This window comes from Oncorhynchus mykiss, chromosome 27 (genome assembly GCF_013265735.2).
Source record: "Oncorhynchus mykiss isolate Arlee chromosome 27, USDA_OmykA_1.1, whole genome shotgun sequence".
NCBI lineage: Eukaryota > Metazoa > Chordata > Actinopteri > Salmoniformes > Salmonidae > Oncorhynchus > Oncorhynchus mykiss.
This window is the reverse complement of record NC_048591.1, coordinates 23,656,352-23,679,729: the sequence shown is the minus strand read 5'-3', so window position 1 is coordinate 23,679,729 and position 23,378 is coordinate 23,656,352. Positions and strand designations below refer to the sequence as shown.

At 44.9% G+C, this 23,378-nt stretch overlaps 1 protein-coding gene across 3 annotated transcripts in view; it reads right to left on the bottom strand.

Moving 5' to 3' along the window:
- LOC110507804 (CD166 antigen homolog A) overlaps positions 1 to 23,378 on the bottom strand; it is a 71,794-nt gene that overhangs the window by 14,531 nt on the left and 33,885 nt on the right. The window lies entirely within an intron of this gene.

Sequence of the window (23,378 nt, the reverse complement as noted above, 5' to 3'; positions counted from 1 at the left end):
GATGGAAGGGATTGTCACACAGGCATAGAGAGGGAAAAAAAAGAGGTCCTCATTGTCATGATGTGGCCCTTTCTGGGTGTAGATCGTAGCTTCCCCCTCTCTCATTCTCTCCTACACCCAGGTTCTGTTATCTCAGGTCGTAAATTCCTGGCGGAGACTCTCTTCCCCTTTTCATGCAGAGAGAGAGACCACAGAGTGAACAAAGGATTTCACGTGGCCGAACTCCTAAATCTCCAAAATGAAACTATATGTCCACTTGTGAGAATGTGGGAAGGGTCAGTGGACACTTAAGGGACAGTTATGTTGAATGTGTTTCATTTGGTGACCTCACAAAGGACAGGAAACACACATAATATATCTCTGAATGTGCACATTTCTCAATTACGGTGTTTGCATCTAATTCTTGTATAAACTGAATGAGTAAAGATGAAACTATTTGTGAAATGATATAATGTGATGTTAAACATTTTATGTGAGGGAATTGTATTCCCTTTAAAGTTTAACTAAGTCATTGGCCCGTCCCCGTGAGCACAGACATGATCTGGCGTCATGGAACCACCTTTTCTATTGTTACGAATAAAAACCCCTCCTGAGGAAATCCTCTTCAGACTAAGCAAACCCACAGTGTGAGCTGTGATTGCGAATAGTTAAGACCATGCATACCTCGGTGTAAACTGAGGTAGCACAGGTTTGAGACCCAAAACAAAAAAACTATACCACATGGAACATTGGCTACACATCTGGAAATGGTTCAACTCTGAGACTATTAATCCCTACAGAATAAGAGCAAATGTTAGATACGAATTACTAGTCTGCAGCTAGAAATTATGTAAACCTGGGACGAGAATACCGACAACCGCCGAAACACCTATTCTATGAGAACATTTCTGAATGGTACTCTGAAGTATCCATTCTAATCATGAAATACTTTGATCTTCAGGGAAACAGAAAGAGAGAGACTCGGATGAATTCTCCAGCAGACGGACCGGATTCCAATAGAGAAGACAACAATGACATACACCGTAAATATGTACTTGCAATTATCCTCGAATGAGCGGCCGTTCATGTGCGAATGACTAGCATTTCAATGTTGATAATTATAGACTATGTAATGAATCCATTTTGTCTTTCCAGCACTTTCTCAGTCCACACCCACTTCCCTTTGTCCACTAAGCCGTCATATTGGCTTATCCCACTAGGGAATCTGTTAGTAACCAATATCTACTGTTTGTTTGATTATGCATTTCTGTGATTATTTAGTTAGTTAGTAAAATAAATGATTAAGCCAATTGGTGTATGGATGATTTATAGTAAAGGCGGGGTTTGTGCAGATAACCAACAATTTTCGACTTTCAAATGAGTGACGTGAGGTAAAGAATAATTCAGAAATAGAAGACTAATTGATCAGATATTAAAATATCTGAAGAGTTATATTTGGAAAAGTATAACTTTGTAATCTGATCTTCTGTGGTGCCCCGACTTCCTAGTTAATTCAATTTACATGATTCGTTTAAAGACACGACATCATGGAGTAACTGACTACAAGGTGTTGCTCAGCTAGCCATCAACAGCACTCACATTTCAGCCTTTTCAGGTCGGGGTTAGGGGGTGGTTAGGAAAGGAAATGACATAGCAGAGCCATAGAACTAATAAAACACCTAGACTGGAGGCTAAAGGACGGCAATTAACAAACTGTATCTGCTAGATTTACTGGTAAAAAGCCTTAACCCCATACGTAAACAATAAACCAAGTACTCAACTGTCCTTAATTTTACATTAAATGAATCACCTCCATTGCAGCATCAGGGGATCTCCCCAACAAAAGCAGCAGAGTATGCTATCTCTACAGACGATACTGTCACGCCCTGACCTTAGTTAACTTTGTTTTCTTTATTATTTGGTTAGGTCAGGGTGTGACAAGGGTGGTTTGTTTAGTTTTTGTATTGTCTAGGGTTTTTTGTATGTCTAGGGTTTTTTGTATGTCTAGGGGTTTTTCTAGTCTAGGTGTTTATATGTCTATGGTTGCCTAGATTGGTTCTCAATCAGAGGCAGCTGTTTGTCATTGTCTCTGATCGGGAACAATATTTAGGTAGCCATATGCTTTGGTTATTTTGTGGGTTGTTATTCTATGTTTAGTTGCCTGTGCTGCACTAGCCATATTGCGTCATGGTTTGTTTAGTTCTGTTCAGTGTTCTCTCTTTTATTAAAGAGTTATGTTCGCTTACCACGCTACGCCTTGGTCTCCTCTTTATGAAGACCGTGACAGCTACACTGCATTCCAGTGCTTGATTTGGGATGAAAGAAGTGCTGTCTTTTTCCAAGTCGGTCCATTAGACTATGTTTACTAAAATTCACAAATGACTAAATGCTATAGAGACCTGATTATTCACTGTTACACATTTTCCATGACTATTATTATAATCTACATTAAAAAGTAAACATTATTGACACTGGAAGGCTGCTGTGTCTGATCCCATGTAGACCTACCATCTCCTGCCCTTATGCCCTTGATCAAGGCACTTAACCTCTCCACAAAGTAGAACTGCACTGTTAGTCACATGTTGTCAAAATATGGTCAACCCTCCATCTGGAGAGCTCCTGGGTGTGCATGCTTGGCTATTGATCCAGCCCAAGTCTGCTGATCAAGGTCCTGTTGAGCAGCTGATGTTTAGGCTACAATGTAGTTATACCAGGGCTTGAACAAATGTCTGCATACCCAGTAGCTATCCTGGAGGATGGTTCCCACCCTTGATATAAAATATTGCAACATTATGTCTTTCTAAAATTATTCCCTCATTCAACGAATCAGGGATCAAATGGATAAAGTAGGCTGTTATAAGATTGGATATTCATGTTTTGGGAGAGATTGTTGTTCAATTAGGCTATTCTTCCTCTCTTTCTCAATTCATCTTTCCTCGACTCCTTTCCTCATCCCCTTCTAAAAACCCATTGGAGAAGAAGGTGAGAGGGGAGGGACAATACAGTTGCAATACAATAAAGGTGAGGAGATAGGATGCGAGTAATCAAGGAAAGACAAAGTAAGAAAGCCCTAGAAGCCATCGTGTGGTGATCTCACTTGCCCAGACCTAAAGTATGGTTATCTTAGCTCAACCAAGATCATAGTTTTGGTATGATAATGGATGCTGCTTTGTGGGTATGAAATGCTGTTGTGTACAGGGGTTGCATCCTAGGTGCATCCTAGGCATCCTAGGTACACAATGCTTAATGAAACACTTTATTTCATATCATACAAAGAACACCTATGTAAATGGTTAGTTGTCACGCCTTCCTCCGAGGTCGGTCCCTCTCCTTGTTCAGGCGACGTTCGGCGGTCGACGTCACCGATCTTCACCTTTCATTTTCCATTTGTTTTGTCTTGTCTTCCCACACACCTGGTTTCAATTACATCATTACATGTTGTGTATTTAACCCTCTGTTCCCCCCATGTCCTTGTCCGGAATTGGTTATTGTAATGCTTGTGCACATTATGCTGGTGTGTGATGGGTTTTACCCATTGATTATTGTACTGTTAACGGTGGTTTTATTTATTAAACTGCGCCGTTGTAAATCAGTTTTGCTCTTCTGCGCCTGACTTCTCTGCCGCCAGTATGCACCCCTTACAGAATTCCGGACCACACTTATGGAGTCAGCAGGAGCAGGTACAGGGGTGGAGGAGCGCGTCCGGGAGCACGCAGCAATGCTCCACCATCTTGGCACCACCATGGACCGCATTGTCCAGACAATGGACTGCTGGGAGAGACAGCGCAGCACCTCCCAGCACCTCCACCAGCACAGCCAAGGTCTCCACTACACGCCCCTCCTTCTCCTGGTCCCAGTGGGATTCGTCTCTCCCTTCCCCAGGAATACGATGGGACAGCTGCGAACTGCCAGGAGTTCCTCTTGCAGCTGGAGTTATACCTGGCAACCGTCCACCCGGCTCCTTCGGGCCTCACCGGGAAAGCCCTGTGTGAAGAGAGTTGGACCAGTTTGAGGAGTTCACCCGCCACTTCCGGGCAGTCTTCGACCACCCGCCCGAGGGTAGAGCGGCGGGCGAACACCTCTTCCATCTGAGGCAGGGGACGAGGAGCGCCCAGGAGTTCGCCCTGGAGTTTCGGACCCTGGCTACCGGCGCGGGATGGAAAAACAGGGCCCAGATCGACATTTATCGCTGCAGTCTGCGCGAGGACGTCCATCGGGAGTTGGCCTGCAGAGACACCACCCTCACGTTCGACCAGCTGGTGGACCTGTCCATCCGGCTGGATAACTTGCTGGCTACCCGCGGACGTTCAGATCGGGGTCTGTTGGTTCCATATACCCCCGCACCCCTTCTCCGATACCCATGGAGCTGGGAGGGGCGGTGCGCAGGGAGACCGGAGGGGGTTCCAGCACGTGCACCATATTTGGCCGCAGAGGTCACACTGCCGGTCTATGCCGGGTTGGTTCCTCTGGGTAACGAGGCAGCAGGCAGGGCGCTCTGGCGTCACCCCAGGTGAGCCGGCACCATTCTCACCCAGACCCTCTGTTGCACATGTTTGTGTATGTCACTTTTCCTGAGTTTTCCCCGCATTCCCAGCATAAGGCGCTCATCGATTGAGGCGATTGAGAGAATTTTATAGATAGATCGTTCACCCATAGTTTAGAGATCCCCATTGTTCACATGGCTGTTCACTTGGCTGTGCCCTTCCCCGTTCACGCCTTCGATAGTCGACCATTAGGGTCAGGGTTGATCAGGGAGGCCACCGCTCGTCTGGGCATGGTGACGCAGGGGGGTCACAAGGAGAGAATTAGTCTCTTCCTTATTGACTCTCCTGCATTTCCCGTGGTGCTAGGCCTACCCTGGTTAGCTTGTCATGATCCCACTGGTTCTTGGCCACAGAGGGCTCTCACGGGGTGGTTGCGAGAGTGCTACTACGTTGGTGCTACTACGGTCGAAAGTCCAGACCAGGTCTCCACCGTGCGCATTCCCCCTGAATATGCCGATTTGGCGCTCGCCTTCTCCAAAAAGAAGGCGTCTCAATTATCACCCCATCAACGGGGCGATTGCGCCGATAAATTTCCTGGTAGATGCTGCACTTCCCAGGAGTCACGTGTATCCCCTCTCCACAGGCAGAGACAGAGGCTATGGAAACATATGTCTCCGAATCCCTGGGTAGGGGTACATTCGGTCATTCACTTCACCCGTTTCCTCAAGTTTATTTTTTTGTGAAGAAGAAGGAGGGAGGTCTGCGCCCGTGTATTGACTATCGGGGTCTGAACCAGATCACTGTGAGGTATAGTTACCCGCTACCGCTCATAGCCACAGTGAATGAGTCCATGCACGGGGCGCGCTTCTTCACCAAACTAGATCTCAGGAGAGCTTACAACCTGGTGCGTATCCGGTAGGGAGACGAATGGAAGACGGCTTTCAGTACCACCTCAGGGCACTATGAGTACCTCGTCATGCCGTACGGGTTGATGAATGCGCCATCAGTCTTCCAGGCCTTTGTAGATGAGATTTTCAGGGACCTGCACCGGCAGGGTGTAGTGGTGTATATTGATGACATTCGGATATACTCCGCTACACGAGCCGAGCATGTGTCCCTGGTGCGCAGGGTGTTTGGTCGCCTGTTGGAGCATGACCTGTACGTCAAGGCTGAGAAGTGCCTGTTCTTCCAGCAGTCCGTCTCCTTCCTAGGGTATCGGTAAAGGAGGTGCAGCGGTTCTTAGGGTAAAGGAGGTGCAGCGGTTCTTAGGGTAAAGGAGGTGCAGCGGTTCTTAGGGTTTGCCAACTACTACCGGAGGTTTATCCGGAGTTTGGTCAGGTAGCGGCTCCCATTACCTCACTGCTGAAGGGGGGCCCGGTGTGTTTGCTTTTCGTCACCTGATGGCTCTGTTTACCTCGGCTCCCGTGCTGGCCCATCCAGATCCCTCTTTGGCGTTCATAGTGGAGGTGGACGCGTCCAAGGCTGGGATAGGAGCTGTGCTCTCTCAGCGCTCGGGTATGCCACCAAAACTCAGCCGATGTGCTTTCTTCTCGAAGAAGCTCATTCCAGCGGAGCGAAACTATGATGTGGGGGACCGGGAGCTGTTAGCTGTCGTCAAGGCTTTGAAGGCGTGGAGACATTGACTTGAGGGGGCTAAACACCCTTTCCTCATCTGGACTGACCACCGCAATCTGGAGTACATCCGGGCAGCGAGGAGATCGAAACCTCCTCAGGCAAGGTGGACCATGTTTTTCACCTGTTTTGTGTTTACCGTTTCCTACAGACCAGGCTCCCAGAACGTGAAGGCAGACACATTGTCCCGGCTGTACGACACAGAGGAGCAGGACATAGATCCCACTCCCACAATCCCCTGGTGGCGCCGGTAGTGTGGGAGCTGGACGCGGACATTGAACAGGCGTTACGTGCAGAGCCCGCTCCCATTCCATTGTTCTGCTGGGCGTCTGTACGTCCCGTCTGCTGTTCGTGACCGGTTGATCTATTGGGCCCACACGTCACCCTCGTCTGGTCATCCTGGGATCGGTCGGACAGTGCGCTGTTTGAGCGGGAGGTAATGGTGGCCTACCTTGGCTAAGGACGTGAGGGTTTTGCCACTTCTCCACTAACCTCTCTCCCTTCCAGTGCATACTGGGGTACCAGCCAGTTCTGGCGCCTTGGCATCAGAGTCAGACCGAGGTTCCTGCGGTGGAAGACTGGTTTAGGTGCGCAGAGGAGACATGGGAAGCTCTCTGTGTTCACCTTCAGCGGGCCGTGCTGCGCCAAAAAGAGAACGCAGACCGCCACTGCAGTGAGGCCCCGGTGTTCGCACCGGGGGACCGGGTCTGGCTCTCGACCCAAAACCTGCCCCTCCGCCTGCCCTGCCGGAAGCTGGGTCCGCGGTTTGTGGGGCCATTTAAAGTCCTGAGGAGAGTGAACAGGGTTTGTTATAGGTTACAGCTTCCCCCCGATTACCGTATTAACCCCTCGTTCCATGTGTCTCTCCTCAGGCCGGTGGTGGCTGGCCCGCTCCAGGAGTCTGAGATGCGGGAGTTTCCTCCGCCCCCTGGACATTGAGGGGGCCCCGGCATACTCCGTTCGCTCCATACTGGATTTGAGGCATCGGGCGAGGGGCCTTCAGTACCTCGTGGAATGCAAGGGGTACGGTCCGGAGGAAAGGTGCAGGGTTCCGGTCGAGGACGTGTTGGACCCTTTAATGCTGCAGGAGTTCCACCATCTTCGTCCGGATCGCCCTGCGCCTCGCCCTCCAGGTCGTCCCCGAGGCCGGTGTCGACGCGCGGATCCGGGGTACCGTCACGACTTCCTCCGAGGTCGGTCCCTCTCTTAATAATCCTACAATGTGATTTTCTGGATTTTTTTTTCTAATTTTGTCTGTCATAGTTGAAGTGTACCTATGATGAAAATTACAGGCCTCTCTCATCTTTTTAAGTGGGAGAACTTGCACAATTGGTGGCTGACTAAATACTTTTTTGCCCCACTGTAACATTTGATATTTCGTTGAAATTGTATTTTTATATTGTCATAGCTCTCTCTTTGGGACTGAAAACTTGTTCATTAGCCAGCTAGATATCTTAGCTACTAGCTAGGTAGTTAACTTGTCGTTTTTAGCAGATCAAGCTAACCTTTGTGTCATTAAATAAACTCATATTGGATGTCTGTATATCCTTTTATATGTATCTAGCTACCTGATATTACCTAGAATAGAGGGTTAGAACTTGATTGAACTAGAATAGAGGAATAAAACTTGATAAAAAAAAACTACCCGTGTGCTACACATTATCCTGGCTCTGCCACTTCCTGCTGCTGCTAATGTTACTATCCATGCAGGCAATGCAGCCTACTGCGAGGCTTCTTTGGGAAATGTAAGGACCATCCCACCTGCGAATGCTATGGTAAAAAAACACTGACCTTGAAAAAACAACTAGACTAAGTTAGCTTAGCCAACTAGCTATTTTCAGCTATGTCGGAACAGCTGTTGTTTACAAACGCACCGGAAAATCTCTGGGGTTCCAGGGTTCACTTCCGTTGCTCCTCAAAAAGCCGTTAAAAAGGTTTATAGAGGTGGTACGCAATTTCCCAAAATGTTGAAGTGGCGGTACAGCGCTCCGGACAATTCCGGTCCAAGTCAAGCACTGCTGCTTGCACATGCCACATCAATTTAGTATTTATTTTTCCCCAAAGAAAAACACTGATTCTTGTTAGCAAACAGTAAGCAACCATTGGAAGTGTTTTCATTTGTTTCCCATGCCCCATTGAATTTGAATCCCTTTAGAATGGGAGTAAATGCTTTCACCATGGTTACCATCGCTTCCACACAGATCTGTCCAGAGTGACCAGTGGCATCTTGCAGCCTGTATTGTATGTATTGTATTGTGGATCACATCAGATCTAATAGCCCAACGTGGGATTTTCAACACTCAATACCCCTTCTGTTACACATCAAACTGAACACAGTAATAGAACCTGGTATACCTGCAAATACTGGACAGTGACAAAAGGAGTTACAAGGATTTACAAAAGAACACAACATTATTCAATATAAATGTTTAACCAAAAGTCTGAAATCCAAGTTCTAAACCTTACACCCCCAAGAACACAAAGCCACACAGTATAATCTCGAACACAGCAGTTGTCAAGTTATCCTATTTCCATTGGATATTAGCTACTCCTTGTATTTCATATTCAAATTGTTATTTTTGAATAGTCAAATAAAGCTGTGTTCACCCTCTTGGAGAACTTAAAATGATTTTGGATGGAAAAAAAGACTGTCCAGAGTGCAATGGACCACAATGGGAACGAATCGCAATGTGCTAAATTACACAATTGCAAAGGATAAAGCTCCTGCTGCCTGTTAAGATAAGGTTATCCTCAGCAACAGGAGCAGGTGACCATCAACATGACACAATGGTAACCATAAACTGAATAATCAGCCATTTAAATTACTAGCCTTAACACCCCACTCTGTTTTTAATTACAAATGATGTGTGCACTCCATTTAAAGTTTAGTATAAAAAATAGTCTAATAAAAAGCATAACAAAAATGATTTAGTGTAGAGGTGCTGACTAACAGTGAATAAACTGTAAGCTACAGTGCCTTACAAAAGTATTCACCCCCCTTGAACTTTGCGACCTTTTGCCACATTTCAGGTTTCAAACATAAAGATATAAAACTATTTTTTTGTGAAGAATCAACAACAAGTGGGACACAATCATGAAGTGGAACGACATTTATTGGATATTTCAAACTTTTTTAACAAATCAAAATCTGAAAAATTGGGCGTGCAAAATTATTCAGCCCCTTTACTTTCAGTGCAGCAAACTCTCTCCAGAAGTTCAGTGAGGATCTCTGAATGATCCAATGTTGACCTAAATGACTAATGATGATAAATAAAATCCACCTGTGTGTAATCAAGTCTCCGTATAAATGCACCTGCACTGTGATAGTCTCAGAGGTCCGTTAAAAGCGCAGAGAGTATCATGAAGAACAAGGAACACACCAGGCAGGTCCGAGATACTGTTGTGAAGAAGTTTAAAGCCGGATTTGGATCCAAAAATATTTCCCAAGCTTTAAATATCCCAAGGAGCACTGTGCAAGCGATAATATTGAAATGGAAGGAGTATCAGACCACTGCAAATCTACCAAGACCTGGCCGTCCCTCTAAACTTTCAGCTCATACAAGGAGAAGACTGATCAGAGATGCAGCCAAGAGGCCCATGATCACTCTGGATGAACTGCAGAGATCTACAGCTGAGGTGGGAGACTCTGTCCATAGGACAACAATCATTCGTATATTGCACAAATCTGGCCTTTATGGAAGAGTGGCAAGAAGAAAGCCATTTCTTAAAGATATCCATAAAAAGTGTTGTTTAAAGTTTTCCACAAGCCACCTGGGAGACACACCAAACATGTGGAAGAAGGTGCTCTGGTCAGATGAAACCAAAATTGAACTTTTTGGCAACAATGCAAAACGTTATGTTTGGCGTAAAAGCAACACAGCTGAACACACCATCCCCACAGTCAAACATGGTGGTGGCAGCATCATGGTTTGGGCCTGCTTTTCTTCAGCAGGGACAGGGAAGATGGTTAAAATTGATGGGAAGATGGATGGAGCCAAATACAGGACCATTCTGGAAGAAAACCTGATGGAGTTTGCAAAAGACCTGAGACTGGGACGGAGATTTGTCTTCCAACAAGACAATGATCCAAAACATAAAGCAAAATCTACAATGGAATGGTTCAAAAATAAACATATCTAGGTGTTAGAATGGCCAAGTCAAAGTCCAGACCTGAATCCAATCGAGAGTCTGTGGAAAGAACTGAAAACTGCTGTTCACAAATGCTCTCCATCCAACCTCACTGAGCTCGAGCTGTTTTGCAAGGAGGAATGGGAAAAAAATTCAGTCTCTCGATGTGCAAAACTGATAGAGACATACCCCAAGCGACTTACAGCTGTAGTCGCAGCAAAAGGTGGCGCTACAAAGTATTAACTTAAGGGGGCTGAATAATTTTGCACGCCCAATTTTTCAGTTTTGGATTTGTTAAAAAAGTTTGAAATATCCAATAAATGTCGTTCCACTTCATGATTGTGTCCCACTTGTTGTTGATTCTTCACAAAAAAATACAGTTTTATATCTTTATGTTTGAAGCCTGAAATGTGGCAAAAGGTCGCAAAGTTCAAGGGGGCCGAATACTTTCGCAGGGCACTGTACCTGTTCTGAAAGGCCCCAGAGTCTGCAATACCACTAAGCAATGGCCACCACCAAGCAAGTGGCACTATGAAGACCCAATAAGCTCTCCAAACAGGTCAGGGACAAAGTTGTGGAGAAGTACAGATCAGGGTTGGGTTATAAAAAATATTTGAAACTTTGAACATCCCATGGAGCACCATAAAATCCATTATTAAAAAATTGAAAGAATATGGCACCACAACAAGCCTGCCAGAGAGAGGGCCGTCCACCAAAACTCACGAACCAGGCAAGGAGGGCATTAATCAGAAAGGCAACAAAGAGACCAAAGATAACCCTGAAGGAGCTGCAAAGTTCCATAGCGGAGATTGGAGTATCTGTCCATAGGACCACTTTAAGTCGTACACTCCACAGAGCTGGGCTTTACGGAAGAGTGGACAGAAAAAAGCCATTGCTTAAAGAAAAAAATAAGTAAACACGCTATGTCTGGCGCAAACCCAACACCTCTCATCACCCCGAGAACACCATCACAACAGTGAAGCATGGTGATGGAAGCATCATACTATGGGGATGTTTTTCATCGGCAGGGACTGGGAAACTGGTCAGAATTTAAGGAATGATGGATGGTGTTAAATACAGGGAAATTCTTGAGGAAAACCTGTTTCAGTCTTCCAGAGATTTGAGACTGGGATTAAGGTTCACCTTCCAGCAGGACAATGACCCTAAGCATACTGATAAAGCACCACTCGAATGGTTTAAGGGGAAACATTTAAATGTGTTAGAATGGCCTAGTCAAAGCCCAGACCTCAATCCAATTAAAAATTTGTGGTATGACTTAAAGATTGCTGTACACCAGCAGAACCCATTCAACTTGAAGGAGTTGGAGCAGTTTTGCCTTGAAGAACGGGCAAAAATCCCAGTGGCTAGATGTGCCAAGCTTATAGAGACATACCCCAAGAGATGTGCAGCTGTAATTGCTGCAAAAGGTGGCTCTACAAAGTATTGCCTTTGGGGGGTGAATAGTTATGCATGCTCAAGTTTTCTGTTTTTTTTGTCTTATTTCTTGTTTGTTTCACGATAAAAAATATTTGGCATCTTCAAAGTGGTAGGCATGTTCCATTTTAAATCCATTTTAATTCCAGGTTGTAAGGGGTAAAAATGCCAAGGGGTGAATACTTTTGCAAGCCACTGTATAAAAACAAAGAACATTCGTAGTAGAACGGTGTGTATAACTACTTAAGAAATAAGCCAAATAAGGATTATCACCTCAGGCCTAAGAACAGCCCTTAGTAGGGAGTTATCACACGATCGTCGCCGGGTTCGAGGGCCTTATTGCTTTTATAAAATGCTTGCCAACATATTAATACAAATATTATACTTTTTTTAATAAAAAAATTCTGAAGTTGTGTCACGCCCTGACCTTAGAGTTCCTTTTATTTCTCTATTTGGTTAGGTCAGGGTGTGCATTCTAGTTTTTTCATTTCTAGGTTGGCCTTGTATGGTTCCCAATCAGAGGCAGCTGTCATTTGTTGTCTCTGATTGGGGATCATATTTAGGCAGCCTTTTCCCACCTGTTGATTGTGGGATCTTGATTTGGTATTGTTGCTTTTGAGCCCTACAGTGCGCCTTCACAGCCCAGTGCATCATGTGCTAGCTCCCCGCACTTGCCGTGCGAAAGGTGGTCATTTGTCCAGGACACGTTGTGCCAGCTCTACGCTCCAGACCTCCAGTGCGCCTCCACGGTCCAGAACATCCTGTTCCGGCTCTACACACTGTGTCTCCAGTGCGCCCTCACAGCCCAGTGCGTCCTGTGCCAGCTCCCCGCACTTGCCGTGCAAAGGTGGTCATTTGTCCAGGACTTGTTGTGCCAGCTCTACGCTCCAGACCTCCAGTGATGATCCATGGCCCGGAGCCTCCAGTGATGATCCATGGCCCGAAGCCTCCAGTGAAGGTTCCTAGTCTGGAGCCTCCAGCGATGGTTCATAGTCCGGAGCCTCCAGCGACGGTTCCCAGTCCGGAGCCTCTGGCGACGATCTACGGCCCGGAGTTCCCGGCGACGATCTACGGTCCAGTTCCTCCGGTGACGATCCACGGTCCGGAGCTTCCGGCGACGATCTACGGTCCGGTTCCTCCGACAACGATCCACGGTCCGGAGTCCCCACGGTCCGGAGCTTCCGGCGATGATCCATGGTCCGGTTCCTCCGGCGACGATCCACGGTCCGGTTCCTCCGGCGACAATCCACGGTCCGGATCTTCAGGCGACGATCTACGGTCCGGTTCCTCTGGCGACGATCCACGGTCCGGAGCTTCCGGCAACAATCTATGGTCCAGTTCCGACGGAGACAATCCACGGTTCGGAGCTTCCGGCGACGATCCACGGTCCGGTTCCTCCGGCGACGATCCACGGTCCGGAGTCCCCACGGTCCGGAGCTTCCGGCGACGATCCATGGTCCGGTTCCTCCGGCGACGATCCACGGTCCAGAGCTTCCGGCGACGATCCACTGTCCGTTTCCTCCGGCAATGATCCACGGTCCGGAGTCCCCACGGTCTGGAGCTTCCGGGGACGATCTACGGTCCGATTCTGACGTAGACAATCAACGGTCCGGAGCTTCCGGCGACGATCCACGGTCCGGAGTCCCCACGGTCCGGAGCTTCCGGTGACGATCCATGGTCCGGTTCCTCCGGTGACAATCCACGGTCCGGAGCTTCCGCCGATGATCCGGCGACGATCCACGATCCGGTTCCTCCGGCGACGATCCACGGTCCGGTTCCTCCGGCGACGATCCACGGCCCGGAGTCCCCACGGTCCGGAACTTCCGGCGACGGTCCATGGTCCGGTTCCTCCGGCGACGATCCACGGTCCAGAGCTTCCGGCGACGATCCACGGTCCGGTTCCTCCGGCGACGATACACAGTCTGGAGTCCCCACGGTCCGGAGTCCCCACGATCTGGAGCTTCCGGCGACGATCCATGGTCCGGTTCCTCCAGGGACAATCCACGGTCCGGATCTTCCGGCGACAATCCACGGTCCGGAGTCCCCACGGTCCGGAGTCCCCACGGTCCGGAGCTTCCGGTGACGATCCATGGTCCGGTTCCTCCGGTGACGATCCACGGTCCGGAGCTTCCGGCGACGATCCGGCGGCGATCCACGGTCCGGTTCCTCCGGCGACGATCCACGGTCTGGAGCTTCCGGCGACGATCCACAGTCCGGTTCCTCCGGCGACGATCCACGGTCCAGAGTCCCGGCGATGATCCACGGTTCGGAACCTTCGACGCCGATCCACGGTCCGGCGCTTCCGGCAACGATCCCCGCACCAGAGGCGTCACCAAAACCAGACGGATCCGCGAGTGGCGCGGGGTCGACGTCCCGCACCGTAGCCGTCACCAAGGCTGGATGCCCACCCAGAACCCTCCCCTATAGAGTCAGGGGGGTACTGTCACATCCTGTCCTTAGAGATCTATTTATTTCTCTATTTGGTTAGGTCAAGGTGTGACTAGGGTGGAAATTCTAGTTTTTTCGGTTTTAGGTTGGCCTAGTATGGTTCCCAATCAGAGGCAGCTGTCATTCGTTGTCTCTGATTTGGGATCATATTTAGGCAGCCTTTTCCCACCTGTTTGTGGGATCTTAATTTGGTATTGTTGCTTTTGAACCCTACAAAGCTGGACGTTTTGTTACTCTTCATTTGTTTTGTTGCTGGTTCACATTAATAAATATGATGAACGCCTTCCACGCTGCACCTTGGTCCAATCCTTCCAACAACTACCAACAAGTTGCTAGTTATTTTCTCATGTTTTGACCCAGTCGTTAAGTCTAATCATTCTATTAATTTGACATAGCTATGCTAAACAAATCATTGGCATCTAGAGTACCTTCCGAGTACCTTCTGAAAGTATGCATTCCCCTATACTTAATCCACATTTAGCTGTGTTACAGCCTTAATTCAAAATGGAATAATTATAAACATTTTCTCAACCATCTGCACACAACACTCCATAATGACAAAGTGAAAACATGTTTTTAGATATTTTTGCAAATGTATTGAAAATGGTAAGCAACTCCAGTGTAGATTTGCCCTTGTGTTTTAGGTTCTTGTCCTGCTGAAAGGTTAATTAATCTCCCAGTGTCTGGTGAAAAGCAGACTGAATCAGGTTGTGCTCAACTCCATTACGTTTCTTTTTTATCCTGAAAAACTCCCCAGTCCTTAACGATTACAAGCATACGTATAACATGATGCTGCCACTACTATGCTTGAATTTAAAATATGGAGTGTGCTACTCAGTAATGTGTTCTATTGGATTTGCCCCAAACATAACACTTTGTATTAATAACTTCACCATGCTCAAAGGTATATTCAATGTCTGTTTTTACCTATTTACCAATAGGTGCAGTTTTTACCAATATTTACCAATTAAGCACAGGCAAAATCCTAGAGGAAAACCTGTTTCAGTCTGCTTTTCACCAGACAGTTGCAAGGCACTGGAAAACCTCCTGTCACGTTCTGACCTTTATTTCCGTTGTTTTGTATTTATTTAGTATGGTCAGGGCGTGAGTTGGGTGGGCAGTCTATGTTTGTTTTTCTATGTTTTGGGGCATTTCTATGTTTTCGGCCTAGTATGGTTCTCAATCAGAGGCAGGTGTCATTAGTTGTCTCTGATTGAGAATCATACTTAGGTAGCCTGGGTTGCACTGTTTGTTTGTGGGTGATTGTCTATGTTAGTGGCTTGTGTCTGCACAGGTCTCATTTTGTAGCTTCACGGTCGTATTTGGTTTATTGTTTTCGTTACTCTTTTGCATAGTGTTCAGTCTTTCTTTATTAAAGATTCACCATGGACACTTACCACGCCGCATATTGGTCCTCTGATCCTTCTCGCCTCTCCTCTTCAGACGAAGAGGAGGACGACCGTGACACCTCCTTGGTCTTTGTGGTTGAACCTGTGTTTAAAATTCACTGCTCAACTGAGGGACCTTACAGATAATTGTATGTGTGGGGTACAGAGATGAGGTAGTCATTCAAAAATCATGTTAAACACTATTACTGCACACAGAGTGAGTCCATGCAACTTTTTATGTGACTTATTTAGCAAATTCTTACTCATTAACTTATTTAGGCTTGCCATAACGAAGGGGTTGTATTCTTACTGACTCAATACATTTTAGCTATTCATTTTTAATTAATAAATAAAAATTTTGAAAAACATAATTTCACTTTGGAATTATGGGGTAGTCTGTGTAGGCAGTGAAAAAAAAAAAATTTAATCCATTTTTTAATTTCAAGCTGCACACAAAATGTGGAAAAAATCAAGGTGTGTGAATACTTTCTGAAGGCACTCGTGCTAGCCGCACTGTGCTGGTTAATTAATTCATGGAATTCTGAGAGTTTACGGTTTCCATGGTGAATTATTAGTTTCATGTTCATTCTTGGGCTAGCTACCCTACTGGTCCAGGAGAGATCGCATTTGTAAAATGATACATTGCTGCACAGTTAGGTTTATACAACACCCAATTGTTGCAAATCAAATAGTAGCATGAACTAATAATGTTTAGACACCATTTTTCAGAGGGAGATCAAGTTTATGAACTTCCTACCTGGGCTGCGGGACAGTGGAATTATGACATTAACATGTCATGGTATTTTTCAGGAGTTAAATAGTGAAATATATTTAAAATGTCCGGTCTATAATGAGTGTAACAAGGTTGGTTATGTTTCCACTTGCCTCTGCAAAAATATGTATTCGATGTTTATGTATTCCCATTGGTTCGCTGAATGTACATATTAATAAGGTGTTATACCATTGGGGGGGGGGGGGGGGGGGGGAGATTGTGAACGGCAATTCTTCCCAGTCTGATATTGACATGCAAGTAGTAGGTCACCTTCTGAAATAGTATTTACAACTTGGCGACAGACATTGAGATATATATACAGTGAAAAAGTATTCAGACCCCCTTTTTCTCTCAACAAGCCTCATGAGGAATGCTTTTCAACAGTCATAGTTTTGATGTCTTCACTATAATTTTACAATGTAGAAAATAGTAAAAAATAATGAAAAACCCTTGAATGAGTAGGTGTCTCCAAACTTTTGGCTGGTACTGTATGTGTGTGTGTGTGTGTGTGTATGTTATTAATTATATGTTGGATATATATATATTGATATATATGTATGTTTACGGTACCCGTTTAGATATTGGGGGCTTCCAGTGATGTGCTTTTGTGTGTATGTTATTTCTACTTAATATAATGTTTACATACCCTACATTACTCATCTCATATGTATATGTATATACTGTACTCTATATCATCATACTGCATCTTTATGTAATACATGTATCACTAGCCACTTTAAACTATGCCACTTTGTTTACATACCCTACATTACTCATCTCATATGTATATACTGTACTCGATACCATCTACTGCATCTTGCCTATGCCTATGTACCATCACTCATTCATATATCTTTATGTACATATTCTTTATCCCTTTACACTTGTGTGTATAAGGTAGTAGTTTTGGAATTGTTAGGTTAGATTACTCATTGGTTATTACTGCATTGTCGGAACTAGAAGCACAAGCATTTCGCTACACTCGCATTAACATCTGCTAACCATGTGTATGTGACAAATAAACCCCCCCCCCCCGACTTTCTCTGTTTCCTATTTCTATCAGGTTAAATATTAGTCACTATCAGTATCGACCCACAGTAGGCCTAATAACCACACATATTCAACTGCCAATTTAATGTTAGTTCCCGAATCTACAGCCATCAACATACTGTTGTCCTGAACATCTAATGTGCTTCCTTGTGTCTATCGTCAGAATAAACACCAATCCACTGGGATTGCTAGCTGGACAGTCTTTTTTTTTTAAACACACAGCAAGAGAGTTAAGAAGTACAATCACATCTGTTACACTGGTGCCGAGACCAGTCTTCTTGTCTTTGTGGGACATCTGCTACATTAGCATAGTGTCACAACCATACTGTAACACATTATCCTATCAGCCTAAGTCCTCTGAAGCTTTAAAGGCCCATTGCAGTCAAAAAAAGTGATTTTCCTATGTTGTATATATATTTCCACACTATGAGGTTGGAATAATACTGTGAAATGGTGAAAATGCTGATAACGCCCTTTTAGTGTAAAAGCTATTTAAATAGACCTCCCGAAATTTCTGCCTGTACATTAGCTAATAGACCAATAACAAATAGAGTTTCAAACCTCTCTGCCAATAACAGCTTGTTTTCAGTTTTCCCTCCCCACTCCCAGACAGTCCTTGCAAAATTATTGAGTGAGAAATTGCTCTTGGCTAAGAAGCTATTTTTGTTTATTTTTGAAAATGTTTATTGAAAGCATTCACAGTGAGTTACTTAACTGTACTCAGAAATGATTTGATATTGAGATAAGAACAGCTGCATTGGACCTTTTAATAAGTTCAGACCAGTTCTGATGTGAAATCATCTGCAAAGTCAAATCCTCAGGTTCAATGTAAAATGAGTTAATACTGCATACAGTGGAACTGGGAAATTAAATAAAAGAAAGGCAGAGAGCGAGAGAGAGAGAGAGAGAGAGAGAGAGAGAGAGAGACAGACAGGCAGACAGACAGACAGACAGACAGACAGACAGACAGACAGACAGACAGAGAGGCACCGGCACCACAGGCCAGAAGATACTTTCATGTTCCTGATTAAGGTGGCCCTGTCCCTGAGGAGATACACCCTCACTGGGGAAATCAGCCCCCCCCCCCCCCACCCACCCCCCACACACACACACCAAACCCTGTCTGCACTCCTCTCCTTTGCCTCTCCCTGGTTGTTCCTCTTCCTCTCTATATCCCTCTCTTTCTGTGCCACACACCTCTTCGGAGAGAGATACAAAAATAAGCTCACACTTCTTATGTGCTGAAACTGATGGGCTGTGCAATGAATGGTGATCCCATGGTGCATGTCCACAAAGTCACCATGGCAAATAGCTGGGAATGCAGGGGTTAGAGAGCAGCTAGGAGAACCACTCTAACTAGATCAATACTGGTTGCAGAAAGGCCAGACTCCTACAGTTAACACTACTTGTATAGGCAGCAGAAATCAAAGGAAACTTAACTCTGCATGACATTTTTCTTTTCCTTCCATCTATTCTTGAATTATTAACCAAGAAGCACAGCATTTTCATTCCCATATCCCTAGAGTCTCTTGAGTGAGCACAGAGAACAGTAATTTAACAAACTCAATCTTTTTCATCTAGAATCTGAAAAAACAAAACAATACAGAGCTGTTTAGCCTAGCCTACCATTTCTTCATTGCTGTTCAGTACTATGAGCTAACTAATGTAACTAGATTGGAATGTGAGGCTGAAGATAAAAGCTGAACTACTGTATGTTTGTCTTGTCCATACTTTATCAATGGGGTTCAGTCAATGATTCATCAAGCTCATTGTAAGCCAATTTACAATGGCAGGGCTACAGCTGTGACCACAACCATGTTGTTTAACTGATTCCTGTTTGTAAACATTTTTGACATGCATAGAGCTACCAGTTGAACAGGTTTGTGACAAACAGCTGTACATCTCTTTCTATCTCCCTTTCTCTGTCTCTCTCTCACTCTGAGGAAGGGATGTAATCATCTCACTGATGGATAACTGACAGCACACCTTATCACACAGGGTCCTTTTTGTTCAGCGCACCACACAGGCTATACCATGGGAGCACCCGGCCATCTGTGTTGTGCTTTTTAGTGTCCATTATTCCTGCCTGATGCTGTCCCCTGACAAGCTACACGTTGTCCTGCCTGATGCTGTCCCCTGACAAGCTACATGTTGTTCTGCCTGATGCTGTCCCCTGACAAGCTACATGTTGTCCTGCCTGATGCTGTCCCCTGACAAGCAACATGTTGTTCTGCCTGATGCTGTCCCCTGACAAGCTACATGTTGTTCTGCTTGATGCTGTCCCCTGACAAGCTACATGTTGTTCTGCCTGATGCTGACCCCTGACAAGCAACATGTTGTTCTGCCTGATGCTGTCCCCTGACAAGCTACATGTTGTTCTGCTTGATGCTGTCCCCTGACAAGCTACATGTTGTTCTGCCTGATGCTGTCCCCTGACAAGCTAGATGTTGTTCTGCTTGATGCTGTCCCCTGACAAGCAACATGTCGTTCTGCTTGATGCTGTCCCCTGACAAGCTACATGTTGTTCTGCTTGATGCTGTCCCCTGACAAGCAACATGTTGTTCTGCAGCCTAGCTCCAGTCCAGCTAGACATGATTAGACATGACACACAGGATAAAGACAACTGAAATGAGTGGGAAAACAGAAAGCACACACATTAAGATTTTTATAGACTGGTTTAATCTGGGTTCTTATCAATTCAGGTCAACACTTCTAGGTCCGAGGGCAATTATGACTGAAACATTTTGTACTGAGAGTCTGAGAAGCAGAAAAATTAGGAGGAACCCAAGGTTCCTTTCTCACTTTCTCACTCACTATATATTTTGCAATCAATTGCTTATTGAAAAAGGTCCATTTAAATGTTTATATAGTTTCTTTAACACTGAGACCAAAACTAGCATATGTTGCAATGATGAATCAGTCCTCTATAGCAGATGTGACTTACTGTAGATTCCCCAGATATTAGTCAATCATGTATGGTGACAAAACCTCCAGAAGGATAACATATATTAGATCAATATCTGGCCATTTTCACTGACTATGAAATAAAATTGTGCATAGCCGCGGGAAGTAAGGGTGCTGATGGTGTTGCAGCATCCCCTGAAAAATCTGTGAACAAAATATATATATTTTTTAAAAGTAGTGCCCTGGCCTTTACTAGTCCTGTATTAGCGGACCAATATAGCCATCTGTAGCGAGGGCTACATGATTTTTTCAGGACCCCACCCCCAAACTACTTCTCGTGGCTATGACCTTGTGTAGTGATTGTAATGGCTATGGCTATGGGGTCTGGATGAACACAAAGGAGTCATGTGCTAAAAAGTAAATATACAGTGCAGAGTGCAATCTATCTGGAACATTGGCTTTATTTTCTACACAGCTAGTATAGCAACACTTAGGCCTTACAGCCCCATTTTCGAAACAACTGACAGAACTGACAAAATTGCAGCCTCTATGACGAGTAGTAAATAATACGAAGTTGTTGATGCACGGAAGGGCCTTGTAAGAAACACAGTCCTTGTGAGTTCCTGTAAATGCTTCCTCCTGTGTATCAGAAGAACAAAATAACACAAAGGAAAGATGCAGCTATAGTGAATACTCTATTCACTAACCACACCAAAAAATGGTTGTGTTACACTGACAGTCACTCCAGAAAAGTACAAGACATATTGAACATGCAGCTCTGAGAGGAGCAGCTATAGTGAATACTCTATTCACTAACCACACCAAAAAACGGTTGTGTTACACTGACAGTCACTCCAGAAAAGTACAAGACATATTGAACATGCAGCTCTGAGAGGAGCAGGGACAATATACCTCAGCTGAAAAGGGACTTCTCCTGAGCTGAGCCTCTGTGCCTGTTAGTGATGACTGGTGAGATCTTCATGTAAAGAAGTCAACACCTTAAGTGTAAGGTCTCATACCATACCTAGCCTGCAGTCCAACCTGTCCTGCGTCCTGCGTCATCTAATGACTGAAATTCCCCCTCCTGTCATCTCTGTCCAAGACAGTTCCTGAGGAGAGCTCAATCAATACCTGTACAGACTTGCCACTAGACAAGATCAGGTCCCCCATTTCCCTCTCTTTGTGGTAGCAGGAAATACTCAGGGAAAAAAGGACAAGAAAGACCAAGGAACATGAGAGAGTAGAAACTAGTCATCATTCAACTGCTCAATGTCAATAAAATAATATTGTGGTGCACGATACACAGTTACCAATGCTTGTTTGACCGGTGCATAATGATACTATTCTACTACTCTCTAAGATGTGGCCTTGAAAAGACACCCAACAGGGTTCCACTAATAAGGGTACGATTAAAAGTTTTAAAAAACGGTGATTTTCAAAAACTTCAATGAGTTTCTAGCCAGAGGGAGGGTGTCTTCTTGCTCCCTATGTCACCGCGAATCTCCTAGTGTTTGAAAATCACTGTTTCTAAAATGTTTAACCTATTGATGATGTCATCGGGTAGAACTTTTTAACTTCATATTTATTTTTATAAAGCGTAGAAATGCACCGTTTTCACATATGTAGACAGTGACACCGGTATGGTACTGGAGATAAGGAAAATTATGTTGAAAAGTGCTGGAATTCTCCTTTAACACATTTCTTCTATCACTCGACAATACAGGTACCAGCAACACCTGCTGAAAAGTCTATTCTAGATTCTCCATCACCAGATTTTATTTTGAAGAGTAAACACACAGAAGCAGACAATATGAAGCCTCTCTCTGTTGCTTGTCTCCTTTGAACCCTAAGCCATCACCAGGTGAGGCAAACAAATTACCCAGCAGTCTGTGCATTGTTTGTGAACAGTTGCCTCATTTTCCCCCATCTGCCGTCCCATGAGAGAAGTTTTCCACATCCCAGTGTCACAGAGAAAAAAACAGGCCTTGATATTCACACAGGTTCCAGCTCAATAGCATTCAAGATCAGGAGTTACTGAACAGAACAAAATGTGTGTTACTGATCTTTGCTGCCAACAGTAAATGCCGAAAATAGCTCAGTCGATTTTACAGTGATGAAACGAGGAAAGCATTGGCAGATAATTTCTGTAAATTATTAATACTTGAATTTTCCATTTCCAACCTGCAATTTATCCTATGTTTTGAATCTTGCTGACAGCGCAATCGTGAGAGAAAATCTTGTATCTCTAACTTCCAAATAACTGAAACTGTTTAATTAAAAATGTTCACATGCTTGAGCAGAGTACTCACTTAGAAAGAGGAATATATAGGGATGCTGTTTACCTTAGTTTTGTGAGTAAGTAGGAATAAATGCTTACCATGAGGCTGAAACAAATACATGATATATACATTTAAACTCAGTTTTTCACTATTCCTGACATTTAATCCTAGTAAATGTTCCCTGTCTTAGGTCAGTTAGGATCACCACTTATTTTAAGAATGTGAAATGTCAGAATAATACTAGAGAGAATGATTTATTTCAGCTTTTATTTCTTTCATCACATTCACAGTGGGTCAGAGGTTTACATACACTTAATACGTATTTGGTAGCATTGCCTTTAAATTGTTTAACTTGGGTCAAACGTTTCAGGTAGCCTTCCACAAGCTTCCCACAATAAGTTGGGTGAATTTTGGCCCATTCCTTCTGACAGAGCTGGTGTAAATGAGTCAGGTTTGTAGGCCTCCTTGCTCGCACACGCTTTTTCAGTCCTGCCCACAATTTTTCTATGGGATTGAGGTCAGGGCTTTGTGATGGCCACTCCAATACCTTGACTGTGTTGTCCTTAAGCCATTTTGCCACAAATTTGGAAGTATGCTTGGGGCCATTGTCCATTTGGAAGACCCATTTGCAACCAGGCTTTCACTTCCTGACAGAAGTCTTGAGATGTTTCTTCAATATATCCACATAATTTTCTTTCCTCCTGATGCCATCTATTTTGTGAAGTGCACCAGTCCCTCCTGCAGCACGCCCACAACATGACACTGCGACCCCAGCAGTCTGTGCATTGTTTGTGCATTACCGTAGACTAGTGGTTAGAGCATTGGACTAGTAACCAGAAGGTTGCAAGATCAAATCCCAGAGCAAACAAGATAAAACTCT